Source organism: Geotrypetes seraphini, chromosome 10, assembly GCF_902459505.1.
Source record: "Geotrypetes seraphini chromosome 10, aGeoSer1.1, whole genome shotgun sequence".
Lineage (NCBI taxonomy): Eukaryota > Metazoa > Chordata > Amphibia > Gymnophiona > Dermophiidae > Geotrypetes > Geotrypetes seraphini.
The window spans coordinates 14,999,729-15,013,454 of NC_047093.1; the positions used below are offsets into that span (position 1 = coordinate 14,999,729).

The 13,726-nt window shown below is 44.9% G+C and overlaps 1 long non-coding RNA gene across 1 annotated transcript; it reads left to right on the forward strand.

Annotated features, from left to right (window-relative positions):
* The first annotated feature begins 1,469 nt into the window (after positions 1–1,469).
* Positions 1,470–6,822, forward strand: LOC117368134. The gene is made up of 3 exons (XR_004540905.1): positions 1,470–1,500; positions 3,074–3,159; positions 6,688–6,822. It is a non-coding gene; the product is annotated as an uncharacterized LOC117368134 (long non-coding RNA).
* The last annotated feature ends 6,904 nt before the right edge of the window (positions 6,823–13,726 follow it).

Genomic DNA, 13,726 nt, shown 5'->3' on the forward strand with positions numbered 1-13,726 from the left:
TTCTCTCTACCTTGGAGAGGGTGAACAACCTGTCCTTATCTACTAAGTCTATCCCCTTCAGTACCTTGAATGTTTCGATCATGTCCCCTCTCAATCTCCTCTGTTCGAGGGAGAAGAGACCCAGTTTCTCTAATCTTTCACTGTACGGCAGCTCCTCCAACCCCTTAACCATCTTAGTCGCTCTTCTCTGGACCCTTTCGAGTAGTACCGTGTCCTTCTTGTACGGCGACCAGTGCTGGATGCAGTACTCCAGGTGAGGGTGCACCATGGCTCAGTACAGCGGCATGATAACCTTCTCTGATCTGTTCGTGATCCCCTTCTTTATTATTCCTAGCATTCTGTTTGCCCTTTTTGCTGCCGCCACACATTGCATGGATGGCTTCATCGACTTGTCAATCAGAACTCCCAAGTCCCTTTCCTGGGAGGTCTCTCCAAGTACTGCCCCAGACATCCTGTATTTGTGCATGAGATTTTTGATACCGACATGCATCACTTTACACTTATCCATGTTGAACCTCATCTGCCATGTCGATGCCCATTCCTCGAGCCTGATTATGTCACATTGCAGATCTTTGCAATCCCCCTGTGTCTTCACTACTTTGAATAACTTAATCACCTCGCTTGTCGTACCTATGTCCAAATCGTTTATAAAGATGTTAAAGAGCACGGGTCCAAGCACCGAGCCCTACGGCACCCCACTGGTGACGCTCTTCCAGTCCAAGTAGTGTCCATTTACCCCCACTCTCTGTTTCTTATGCTCCAGCCAGTTTTTAATCCACGTGAGTATTTCACCCTCAATTCCATGGCTTGCAATTTTCCGAAGTAGTCGTTCATGCGGAACCATGTCGAACGCCTTCTGAAAATCCATGTCGACCGGATCGCCCTTGTCTATCTGTCTGTTTACTCCCTTGAAGAAGTGCAGTAAGTTTGTCAAACACGATCTGCCTTTGCTAAAACCGTGCTGACTGGTCCTCATCAGCCCGTGTCCATCAAGGTGATCAGTGACTCTACCATCTTTCCCGGTACCGACGTCAGACTCATAGGTCTGTAGTTTCCCGGATCTCCCCTTGAACCTTTCTTGAAGATCGGCGTAATATTCGCCACCTTCCAGTCTTCCGGAATCTTTCCTGATTTGATCGACAGATTGGCTATTAGTTGAAGCAGTTCAGCTATGGTCCCTTTCAGTTCCTTGATGACCCCTCGGATGGATGCCATCCAGTCCTGGGGATTTAAGCCTATCAATCTGCCTACACACCTCCTCTAGACTGACCGTCAATCCTGTATATATGGGATTATATATGGGATTATATGGCAGTATAGTAGGATTTGGATGGGTTTTGATAGGTTCATACTTAATACCATAGATGTTGTGGTTAGAGTGCCTTATGGACCTGGGTCCTCCTCTCTATGGTTCACTAACTCACCCACCAGGCTACTTAAGACACTTGTGTGATGTTCTACTAGGGTTTCCCAAACCAGATTCTACTGTTCTAGAGCCAGGTATGTATCTCTTTGTTCCCATTTTTGTGTTGTGGGTGGGGGGGTCAGTGAGCGCTGTCTTACCTTGATGCATGCAGTGTTCATCTGATCAGTTTGGGCACCTTTATGGCACTTAGACACTTGTAAAACAGGTCTAGCTCAGAACGTCTAAATTCTGTCCAGGACATCTTGCAAAACATTTGATTATTGCTGCAAGACATTCAAGTGTGTGTAGGTCTGTACTTTGTGTAGGTCTGTACTTTGTGTCTGCAGTGGTTATCTGGTCACTTTGTATATCTTCTGAGCACTTAGACCTGTTTTTACATCGCCTAAATCACAACATACAAATTCCGTCCAGGCAGCCTCGTTAAACTTTCAGTTATACTTGCAGTACGACTAAATCTAGGTCAGCCCACGTCCCGCCCAAATCCCGCCCTCACCACTCGTCCTAAAACGCCTCTTTCAGCTTTGGGCGTACAGCAGCACTGAAAAGGCCTAAGCTATTTTTAGGTACGTCTAAAACCCGTTCCGATTATCGGCACTTGGACGACTTGTCTTGTAGATCATCCAAGGGCCGATTTAGGCAGGATTTTAGACATCTTTCCATTTCGATTATGAGCCCCTTAGGCTATAAGTGGTCTATAAATAAATAAACTCCTAACTCTTCTCACCTTGGGTTCTGCTTCCCTAATCCTATATGTCACGTCTGTCCAAGTTAGATTGTAAGCTCTTCTGAGCAGGGACCATCTATTAAATGTCAAAATGTACAGTGTTGCATAAACCCTTCAGTGCTACAGAAGTGATAAATAGTAGTTGTAGTGTATATAAACCAAAATTTTGGGGGCCATTTGGTTTATATTCAGGTCCCGCCTCCCTGCCAAACCTATTGCAGGCCTCTGCCAGGCCTGCCATGAGACCTGGCGGTCCAGCAGTGGCCGGGACAGGAGGGATCCCAACCGCCTCCTGTCTCGGCCAATTCTAATAATTATTACCTCTCATCTGCCTCCCCTGTGTACCTTCAGTATCCTTGATTGTCCAGCCGCCAGCTGATTGGCTGCTGTGAACTCATGGCAGCCAATCAGCTAGCGGCTCTGCATGAGCAGGAGCGAAGGAAGGTCGCTCCTGCCGCGGTTCACAGCTGGACCAGCTAGGATACTAAAGTCCAGTGATTTTCCACTTTTTTCTTTCCATTTGTAAATTATGGAAAGAAAAAAAGGGGAAAATCACTGGACTGAGTGAAGAGCCCTCGATGGAGACTGCCCCAACTTTGTTGGTTGGGCTGAGAACTTTTCAGCTGCCCCTCATAATTAAACATCAGGAATACATTAAAAAGATAATAAATATTTTTTGAATAATTATACTAAGGGCTCCTTTGATCAAGCCGTGCTTGTCGGACATTTCATCATGCGCTAACCTCCCGCGGCCGGCTAAAAAAACTGACGCCTGCTCAATGCAGGCGTTAGCGGCTAACGCGGCAGCGGTTTAATGCACGGTATTATGTGCGTTAAACCCCTACCGCAGCTTGATAAAAGTACCCCTAAGTTTTCAATTACTTATAGAAATGAAAATAATGAGTGTCTAATCTTATTTCTAGCGGAAGAAAATTCCATAATTGTGAAGTGACCCCCACAAACTTCTCTCCAAGTTGATAATAAACGGATTACCATACAAAAAAGCAGGGTAAGTTTACTTATCAGTAAACACATGCAGTTGGTTAGCTCCAGAGGATTCGTACCATCTAAAATGTTACATTCTGTGCATGCTCGAATGCATGGGTGGTAATGAGGAATTTTGTGGTACTCCACAAATTGCTCTCCATGATAATTCTCCATGCCATCTTACTTGATATGAGCGGTTTTTCAGAAATTCTAAGAACCACTGAAATATCAACTCTTTCCAGATACCAGGGGCCGCTGAGAAGTTCTCAGCCCAGCCAAGAAGAGAATGAGGGGGAGCCATGAAACTTAAAAATTATTCCACACTTTTTGTTTCATTTCATATCATTGAAATGAAAAGTGTCAAGAAAGGTGTGGAATAACTTGCAAATTTTAACGGTTCCAAATCATTCTCTTCTTGGTTGAGCTGAGAACTTCTCAGCAGCCCCTCGTAATCCTGTAAATCAGTGTTCTTCAACCACCGGTCCACGGACCGGTGCCGGTCCACAGAAATTTCCTGCCGGTCCACAGGGCCAGTACGTGCATCAGGCCCAAAACAGTATTCTTCAACCGCCGGTCCACGGTGCGATTGATGCGGCGTTATCTGCGAGCCAGCTCCCTCTTCCTAACTGATTCGGCGCACAAAGCCACGGGCAGCGGCTCCTACCGGCATCCTGCGCCTGAACCGGAAGCCTTCTCTCTGATGTTGCAACGTCAGAGGGAAGGCTTCCAGATGAGGCACGGGACGTGTAAGGTGCAATTAGTACTATTATGGGGGCGGGGTCTGGGGTGGAGATGGGCGGGGTCTGGCCCACGACTTAGCCCAGTGTTCTTCAACCGCCGGTCCACGGACCGATGCCGGTCCACAGAATAATTCTTTTATTTCTGCCGGTCTATAGGTGTAAAAAGGTTGAAAACCACTGCTGTAAATGACCCACTACAATTTCTTCATTTAATTTGAGCAGAAAAGGTATATTTTGGGCTGGCCTGTAGCTGGAGCATTGATCAGTAGTTTAGAAGCTAGCTGCTACCGCCTCCTCTTCAGCAGGCGGTAGTTTTTGGCCAGCGCGGGGGATAGCGCGTGATGAAAAGTCGCACGCGGTAACCCCGCTAGCGCGGCTTGATAAAAGGAGCCCTTAGTTCACTTGCCAGCCACATAGTTGCTTCATGAAATGTCTATTGCAGTTGGGCAAGGATCTACGTAGCTCACAAAAGCTCTTACCAAATTTTAAAATTAAGCCAGTCAAATGAGCAGAATCAATTTCTACAACAATATCCCGGTGACAATCTGCCGGGATATGAAATATAGAGTTTAGAGATATTTTTTTTTTAAATTATATACCGCCCAACCGGAAGTTTCGGGCGGTTCACAGCAAGAGAACTGAGACATATCAGCGAAGACACAAAATACAGTAGAATTCAGTGGAATACGATACAGAAATTCCGTCTCCAGATCTTTCAGCGAAACATTCTGAAACTGAAATCGTTTGATTCTTCTAAGGAAAATGATTTACCGGTTCTACAGTAGAAGGACCCGCTAAATTCGGTCAATGTTTTCTGGACCTAGCCGACATGGCGAAAAAAGTAGACAATCACTGGACTAAGGCCTTCTTTTACTAAGGAGTGCTAAAGCAGTGTTCTTCAACCTTTTTACACCTATGGACCGTCAGAAATAAAATAATTATTTTGTGGACCGGCTTCGGTCCGCAGACCGGCGGTTTAAGAACACTGGGCTAAGTCGTGGGCCAGACCCTGCCCATCGCTACCCAATCTCCACCCCAGACCCTGCCCCCATAGTCCTAATTGTAACACTATTTTTTCCATTTATTTTTCATACATACACACAATATCATCTTATTAACAATGCATCGATCGCACCGCGGACCGGCAGTTGAAGAACACAGTTTTGGGCCTGATGCACATGCCGGCCTTGTGGACCGGCAGGAAATTTCTGTGGACCGGCACCGGTCCATGGACCGGTGGTTGAAGAATACTGTGCTAAAGCACACGCTAATCGGTGAGCACACATTAGTAAAAGAGGTGGGTAAGTGTATAGCCCTTGATGGGGACTACCCCCAACTTTGTCGGTTGGGTTGAGAGCTTTTCAGCGGTCCCTCGTATCTATCTTTTTAATTATTTTATAGATCTACTAGTCTTATAGCCCGTTACATTAACGGGTGCTAGAATATATGTGTGTGTGTCTGTCTTTATTTCTTTTTCTCTCTCCTTAGCCGCTTTCTGTATTTCTGTCTGTCTTTTTTTTTTTTTCCCTTGGCTGTCTACTACCACCCTTTGCCTGCTCCCCCTATCCATTCTCCCTTCCTTTTACCTCCCCTGTGTCCTCCACCACCCCATCACTGCTCACCTTATCCAGCAGAAGCCCTTCTCCCTTTGTTTTACCTCCCCCCTGTCCATCATCACTTCTTTCCTGCTCCCCCTGTCCAGCAGTAGGCCTCCCTTCCTTTTTCTTCCCCCCCCCTGTCCATCAGCACCTCTTCCCCTGTCCATCAACCCCTTTTCTGTCCCTCCATTTCCGTGTGTTGCAGCATTTCCCTCCCACCCCACTTCCCTGTGCAGTATTTTCCTCCCCCCAATACCTTCCTGCTGAACTCCATGCCCTACTTATGTTAACGGCCTGCAGCCGCCGCCAGCCGCCGCCGCCAGCAGCCGCGGCCGACATCCGCCTTGGGCTGCCACGGTCGACATCCGCCTGGGGGGGGGGATGAAGAGAGAGAGAGAGCTTCGGGCGGCCAGCAGCCGCTGCAGCCGACATCCGCTTCGGGCCGCCGACAGCCACCGCGGCCGATATCCACCTCGGGGTGAGGGAGAGAGAGAGCTTCGCGTGCATGCGCACTCCTATCTGCGGTGCCCTACAGCTCACAGAAAACGGATGCACGCGATGGGAATGCGCATGCGCGGCCTAGCGTTTTATTATATTAGATTTCATTGTGGAGCGTCTTGAGCCTCTAGGTACTGGTGGTATATAAAAAAAATACCTACTTATTAGTACGAACATCGAAAAGCAAGAAGGAAAACATTTGCTGGAGGTTTGGACAATGGCACATCCCAGCTCAGAGGGGGAAAATATGTATAGTATTATGGCTTAACAAACATCCAACTTGCTTTGGGCTGGAAGGCAAAATATTGCTACTTCATCTCATGCCAAATTTCTCTCTTCCAGAAGTGGCATTTTTCACTTTTTCTGGACAGTTCAAAGTTATAATTTCAACAACATATCAAGTAAAATTAAGGCGATGGGGGGGAGGCAGAACAAGGTAGAAATAACAAAATTGAAACTGGATCAGATTTAGCGCAAGAACAAGCAACTGATCTAGAATCCCCATGCCTCCCGTTGAGAAGGAGGAAATGGGGAGGAGGTAGAGGTGGGGGCAGTTTGCTTTCATACCTTTTAGGCATGCAGCTGGAACCCAGAGAGAGCCATCAAAGGGTCCAGTGAAGCGAAAGCACCTGACAGTCCTACAAAAATAAATAGTTAAGACATTCAGTATTTTATACCGTTTGATCGTTTTATTGCACTTTGGTTTTGTCCCAGTGCCATATCTCAGTGTTGAACGTTTGACCGCCAAAGACAATAAGAGACGGATATTCTCTACAGGCAGCTCTTCCAAGAGAGGGGTTTCTCTAAGAACCGATTGCAACAGGAAAGCACCTCTTAGACCCCACGCATCATCCCTGTCTCTTGTTGCAGGTAATAGAGGCTAATATTGGCTCTTTCTTGCTCTTTTTATATGTGAAAGCTAACACAAGACATAATTCTTGCTGTTAGTCATTTCTTTTTATTGTCTTCCCTGTTGCTATTGACCAAAACAAGATTTTTTTTTTTTTTTAAAGTAATAAACTCATGATCTAATCTTTGGAACTATTTTTAAGATAACTGGCAGGCAGAGCTTTGATCCTTTTTGACTAAAAATGGTCATCAAGACACACAGGTATTTCCTGATTTTGGACATACAGTAGTAGACTGGCTCGTGACAGATGTTTCCAGAAGCTGCACATTGGTCAAAGCTGGAGATGGGTAAAATAACGTACAGGAGAGCAAGACAAGAGCTGGGAAAATGTAGGCTGTAGATATGTCCTCAAAGTTTATAAAGGTCACTCAAATTTATGTGCCAAAATGTGGGCCCAATCCTGAGATTCGCACACAGTTTTCTGGTTAACAAGCCAATTGATGACAACAGTTGGCTGTTAACAATTAGAGAATGACACGGTGAGAAAATTCATCACCGTTCCCGTCCCCGCGGATAACCGCGGGAAACCATCTTCATGTCATTCTTTAAGGAGAAAGGGAAGAATCAGAGTATGAATGGCCACAACCACTGACCCGGGAAACCATCTTCATGTCATTCTTTAAGGAGAGAGGGAAGAATCAGAGTATGAATGGCCACAACCACTGACCCGCAAGCTTTGCTTTGAAGAATGCTGATGTAGAAGGATTGAGATTGAAATAGACACTAGAAAATGACATGGGATTATTTCCCGCGGTTATCCGCGGGGACGGGAACGGTGATGAATTTTCTCACCGTGTCATTCTCTATTAACAATCAATAGATGTTAATTAGTATCAATTAGGATTTGCTTGTTTGATATTGATCGTTGCCTCAACATTATTTCATTTTACGTTTGTATGTATACGGCATATGCTGCGAAACATTGGACCCCTGTCGGGAAAAGACAACAGAGCTGAAGCTAATGGTTGGGCTTTAGAAAAATCTGTTCCAGTTACTAAGAGAAGTTTTCTTGGATGCATTTATTTCTGGACAGTGCTTGAAATATATTTCTGTAGGTTTCATGCCAGCCGCAAGTTATACTGTTGTTTTGTGAACCGCTGTATTGTTCTCACTTTTGTAGCCATCATAAGTCTATTGGTTGGAGCCCGAAATTCAACAAGTTTGTATAACACTAGTCTTTAAACCCGTTACATTAACGGGTTTTATAATAGATGTGCCTGTCTGTCTTTCTTTCTGTCTCTCTCTCTCTCCTTGGCCGCTGTCTGTCTGTCTGACTTTCTTTATTTCTCTCTCTCTCCTTGGCCATTGTCTGTCTGTCTGTCTTTTTTCTTTGTCTCTCTCTCTTTGGCTGCAGTCTGTCTGTCTCTCTGGCCCCCTGTCTGTTTGTCATTCTTTCTGTCTGTGTCTCTCCCTGGCCCCCTGTCTGTCTTTCTTTCTTTCTCACTCCTTGGCCGCTGTCTGTCTGTCTCTCTGGCCCCCTGTCTGTTTGTTATTCTTTCTGTTTGTGTCTCTCCCTGGCCCCCTGCCTGCCTATCTCTCTCTGTTGCGCCATGCCTGCCTGCCTCTCCGTGGCCCCCTTCTGTCTCCCCCCCCCTGAGCAAACCAAGATTGCTGCCTGTCCCCCAGCACACCCCTTCCCCCAAAGCAGCCCCCTTTCCCCTCCACTTCCCTGTGCAGCAGTAGCAGCCGGACGCCTCACAGCACCCGCACCCTGTCCGCTTCGTCCAGGCCGAAGGACACCATCCTGCCATTGCTCTCGGCGCCACTCAAACTGCTGCATGCACTGCAAGCCGCTGCCCTCCACCCGCCGCCCACCCGCACACACGCAACATAAATCAAACACGGCCATGGAAGCACACAGCAGAGAGGGTGGTGGATGCCTGGAATGCGCTCCCGAGAGAGGTAATGGAGCGGAAAACGGTTATGGAGGACACAGAGGATCTAGAATCAGAAAATAATATTAAATATTGAACTAAGGCCAGTACTGGGCAGACTTTTATGGTCTGTATATGGCTGTTTGGTGGAGGATGGGCTGGGGAGGGCTTCAATGGCTGAGAGGGTGTAGATGGGCTGGAGTGAGCTTTGATGGACTTTTTGGCAGTAGGAACCCAAGCACAGTACCGGGTAGAGCTTTGGATTCTTGCCCAGAAATAGCTAAGAAGAAAAAAATTTAAAAAATTTAAATTGAATCAGGTTGGGCAGACTGGATGGACCATTCGGGTCTTTATCTGCCGTCATCTACTATGTTACTATGTATATGTATCTTTAGCTATAAATGACAATATTATTATTAAGATTTAGCCAAAACTATAAAGAGTTTTACCTCCTGCAAAATTGTCATTTCTTTAATAAGGCATTAACTCTTTTTTCTGAGGCCTTCCAAGTACCCACAAATCCAAAATGTGGCCCTGCAAAGGGTTTGAGTTGGAGACCACTGCCTTAACTGTAACCTCTGCGGGCTCTCCTGCTTCCCTCCCAGCCGGTTCTGCTCCAGCCTTAAGATCCTGATGAAGGGTTTCACCTGAAACCGGTTGATCCAATGACTATTCTGGTCTCCTGCAATTCTCATTGACCTCATTTGGCTTGCTTTAAAAGCTAAGTTGGCTGTGGTTTCATTTTGTATCTTGGGGATTAGGCTGGGGAGGACTCTATGAGTGGGTTTTCAGTGTGATTCACTCTCTCACTAGTTCACTGTTTGTGACTTATTTATTGTTATTAATTCTGCACAGTTGATTTTGCACACTAGGGACGCCCGATGATGGTGTGCAGGCGGGGTGATTCACCTCCGTCTTTGTAGTGGAAGCGCTGGAGTTTGTTCTCCCGTCGCTAATAACCTCACACTGAGAGCGTCCCTACTCCTCAATTGACATTTGGTATTTGTGTGGTTTGGTCTGTTAGTAGTGATTAGCTGATAGACACACTCATAGAGTCCTTACTGACATCTTTTGCCTTCTTTTTTGTATCTTTTTAACTGTAACCATGACATCCTGTTTGTCTTTGGGAAGCAGAGCTGAGATTATGATGTCATAATGCCTCATTCCACCAATAAGAGCCAACCTCCTCAGTGATGTCACAATGGCTTGATTGTCCTGTTCTCCCCTCTGCCCTCCCACCCAGCCAGCAGATTAACCGTTCCCCTTAACTCAGTGGTCTCAAACTCGCGGCCCACCAGGTCCTATTTTGAGGCCCTCGATATGTTTATCATAATCACAAAAGTGAAATAAAACAGTTTCTTGATCAAATGTCTCTTTAGCTATAAATGACAATATTATTATTAAGACTTAGCCAAAACTATAAAGAGTTTTACCTCATGCAAAACTGTCATTTCTTTAATAAAACGTGAACTCTTTTTTCTGAGGCCCTCCAAGTACCTACAAATCCCAAATGTGGCCCTGCAAAGGGTTGGAGTTGGAGACCACTGGCCTAGCGTGCATTGGATGACGTATTTCTAAGTCTCCGCAATAGTATCAACATACTGAATACTACATATGGAAACTGTGGAAACACTGGGGGGTCCTTTTACTAAGGCGCTAGCCGTTTCAGTGCGCACTAAATATTAGTGCATGCTATCGCGCCCGTAGAATATAATGGACGCATTAGCGTTTAACGTTCGCTAAAATGGCTACCGCGCCTCAGTAAAAGGACCCCTGATATTTTGTAACACTGCTATTATAGCAGACAAGTGTCTGGTCAACATCTCAACACAACATCACAGAATCCTGCAATATAATTACGGCAGCTTTGCTTTATAACAAATAGAAATTCCTTATTAAGCTGTATTAATCCAGCAGGTCAAAATGGCTTTGAAGTCCTTTCCTTTTCTCTGGCTCTACTACTTCCTCTCCCTTCCGATGCCGACAAAATACAATAATCACAAGTTGGCACATATCTTTCAACTTTCCTTTATAACAAATTTGAATTCTTTATTAAACTGTATTAATCCTACAGGTAAATATACCTTTGAAGTCTTCTTTCCCTTCCTCTTGCTCTACTCCTTTTGCTCCCTTCTCTTCTTGACATTAACCAGTTCACGTCCTTGGAGCTCTTAACAGTACAGTGAGAGATTGGAGAAACTGGGCCTCTTCTCCCTCGAAAAGAGGAGACTGAGAGGGGACATGATCAAAACATTCAAAATAAGACAGGTTGTTCACCCTCTCCAAGGTTGGGAGAACGAGAGGGCACTGTCTAAAGTTAAAAGGGGATCGATTTCGTACAAATGTAAGGACGTTCTTCTTCACTCAAAGAGTGGTAGAAAACTGGAACGCTCTTCCGGAGGCTGTTATACGGGAAAACACCCTCTAGGGCAGTGGTTCTTAACCTAGGTTCGACCGAACCCCAGGGGTTCGGTGAGTCAGTCTCGCGGGTTCAGCGGAGGTCAAAACACACCTCCGACTCATATAGCGCATCGGTCACGTTCAATCATCTATCAGTTATTCAGTGATTTTGATCAAGACTGATCGTGTACTCGGTTTCTTGATCTATCAATCTGTAACTAACGCCTTATATACATCAATCAATTCCTGATCAAAATTTGTGATTTAACTGATAGATGATTGAACGTGACCGAAGCGCTTATGATTCGTGATGATACGCCCCGCTTCTCCATAATTGGCTGCAGGTGATCACGCAACATCGCTTGGCCTATCTGTGCTGCAGGGGATTTGATGCGCACAGTAGTCGAATTGTAACTGTTGTGATGGTACGTCGTGTGATACCTATCTTAATATTTTAATCCCTTTGAGAGGCAACAGCAGAAGTCACACTGATTTGCAGTAAATTTCATTATTATGTTATTATTATTCGAAATATAGGAGAACTTTTTTGTTTTCAAAATTGATATTATTTTTTCCCTCACTGTATACCTATGTTTTGAATTTGTAAAAATCATATTTTATTTTTCCAATAAAGAAGGGTTCGGTGAACACGCATATGAAACTGGTGGGGTTCAGTACCTTCAACAAGGTTAAGAACCACTGCTCTAGGGATTTAAGACAAGGTTGGACGAGTTCCTGCTGAACCAGAACGTACGCAGGTAAGGCTAGTCTCAGTTAGGGTGCCGGTCTTTGAACTAAGGGCTGCCATGTGAGCGGACTGCTGGGTACGATGGACCACTGGTCTAACCCAGCAACAGCAATTCTTATGTTCCTTCAACCCTCTTCTCCCTACAAAGGATTGTTATAGATAAGGAAAAATCTTGGACATGGTGTGACTGTAATTCATCATGTTTCTGTGCTGTTGACTAAGAGACTCATTTATAACAAAGAAAGACGCCCCAAAGACGGCATAAAGCAGCACTTGGCCATCTTACTAGCCAAAACGTCCAAGTGGGCATATTCAAAACGGACTTTTTAGACGTCTTTCTGGTCGTTTTATCTCCAGTGGGTCTAAATCTTAAGGGGCCGTGTTCGAGGCATGTTCTGGGTCGGTTTAGGGTGGGCTTAGCACGTGGACATTTTACAGAAATCATCAAACATTTTACAAAACATCAAGGGCACAGTTTGGACGTTTTGGGCTAGACCTAATTGGGGTTTATATTTAGTTAAATGAAGAGAGTATCACTGGGTAGAAGGTACTATTGGGTGGGGAGGGGTGGGTGTGAAGAGGGACGGTGTGGGTTCAAACACATATAGATAAAATGGGGGTTTATTGAAATTGGAATTAGTTTTTCATTATGTATATTATATTATATTATATTATAAAATTGATGCATTATTGATGGGCTTTGATGCTGTATTTGTTGTATTTGATGATGTTTGCATCAATGAAACTGTTTGAATCTAAATAAGGGTCAAAAAAGTACCCAAACTGACCAGGTGACCACTTGAAGGATGAAAATATGGGCCCCAAACTCCCCCAGTGGCAACTGACCCCCCCCTCCCATCCACCAAATGTCTGCATGAAAGAGAACATATCTGTCTCTGATAGCTGCAGTAGAGCTGCAAGCAGGTCTGTGGAGTAGCCTGGAGGGCAGTTCAGTAGACTGCGGAGAAGGGAACCCAGGCCCGTTTGCCCCTCTAACTAGTACACTTGTGGTGGAGAGTGTGAGCCCACCAGAAACCCACTTTACATTAGAAATGTACTTTGTTTTTTCTTTTCATTATTTTGATTGAATTATGTTGTTAACTGCTTTGATCCTATTTGACAAATTGAGCGTTATGTAAAGATTTTTTAATAAATAGAGTAAAACCTTGGATTGCAAGTAACTTGGTTTGCAAGTGTTTTGCAAGGCAAGCAAAACATTTTATTACATTACATTACATTAATGACTTATATTCCACCTTTACCTTGCAGTTCTAAGCGGATTACAGTATAAGACAGCTGGACATTTCCAGGAAGTTACAATTTAGGGGATGCTTACAGTTCTAAGCGGGATATAGAATACGATTTTCTAGGAAGTTACAATTGGGGGATGCTTACATAATAGATGCAAGGAATTACAATTTAGGGGACGTTTGCATAGTAGATGTAGCGGGATTACTGTATAGGGAAGGTTTAATAGAGGAGGCAGAGGGAGAAGTTGGGGAAGGGGGAGAATTGAGGAATACTAGTAGGGAAGAAGAGATTAGGGTTGGTTACTTGTTAGGGTCAGTTGGGAGGTTGTATAGTTTTAACTTGATATACAAGCATGGTCTTGCAATATAAAAACATACAGTACACACACATCACATCACGAGCTAATGGTTCTTCTCTCGCTGACGCTGAGGGAGTGTAGTGACTGTTCTAAACGGGCGAGGTCTTGCAAAATGAGTACATACAGTATACACGTGTCACATCATCACCACTGCGCTGATGGTTCTTCTCTCTATGACGCTGTGAAAGTGTAGTGACCATTCTAAACGAGGG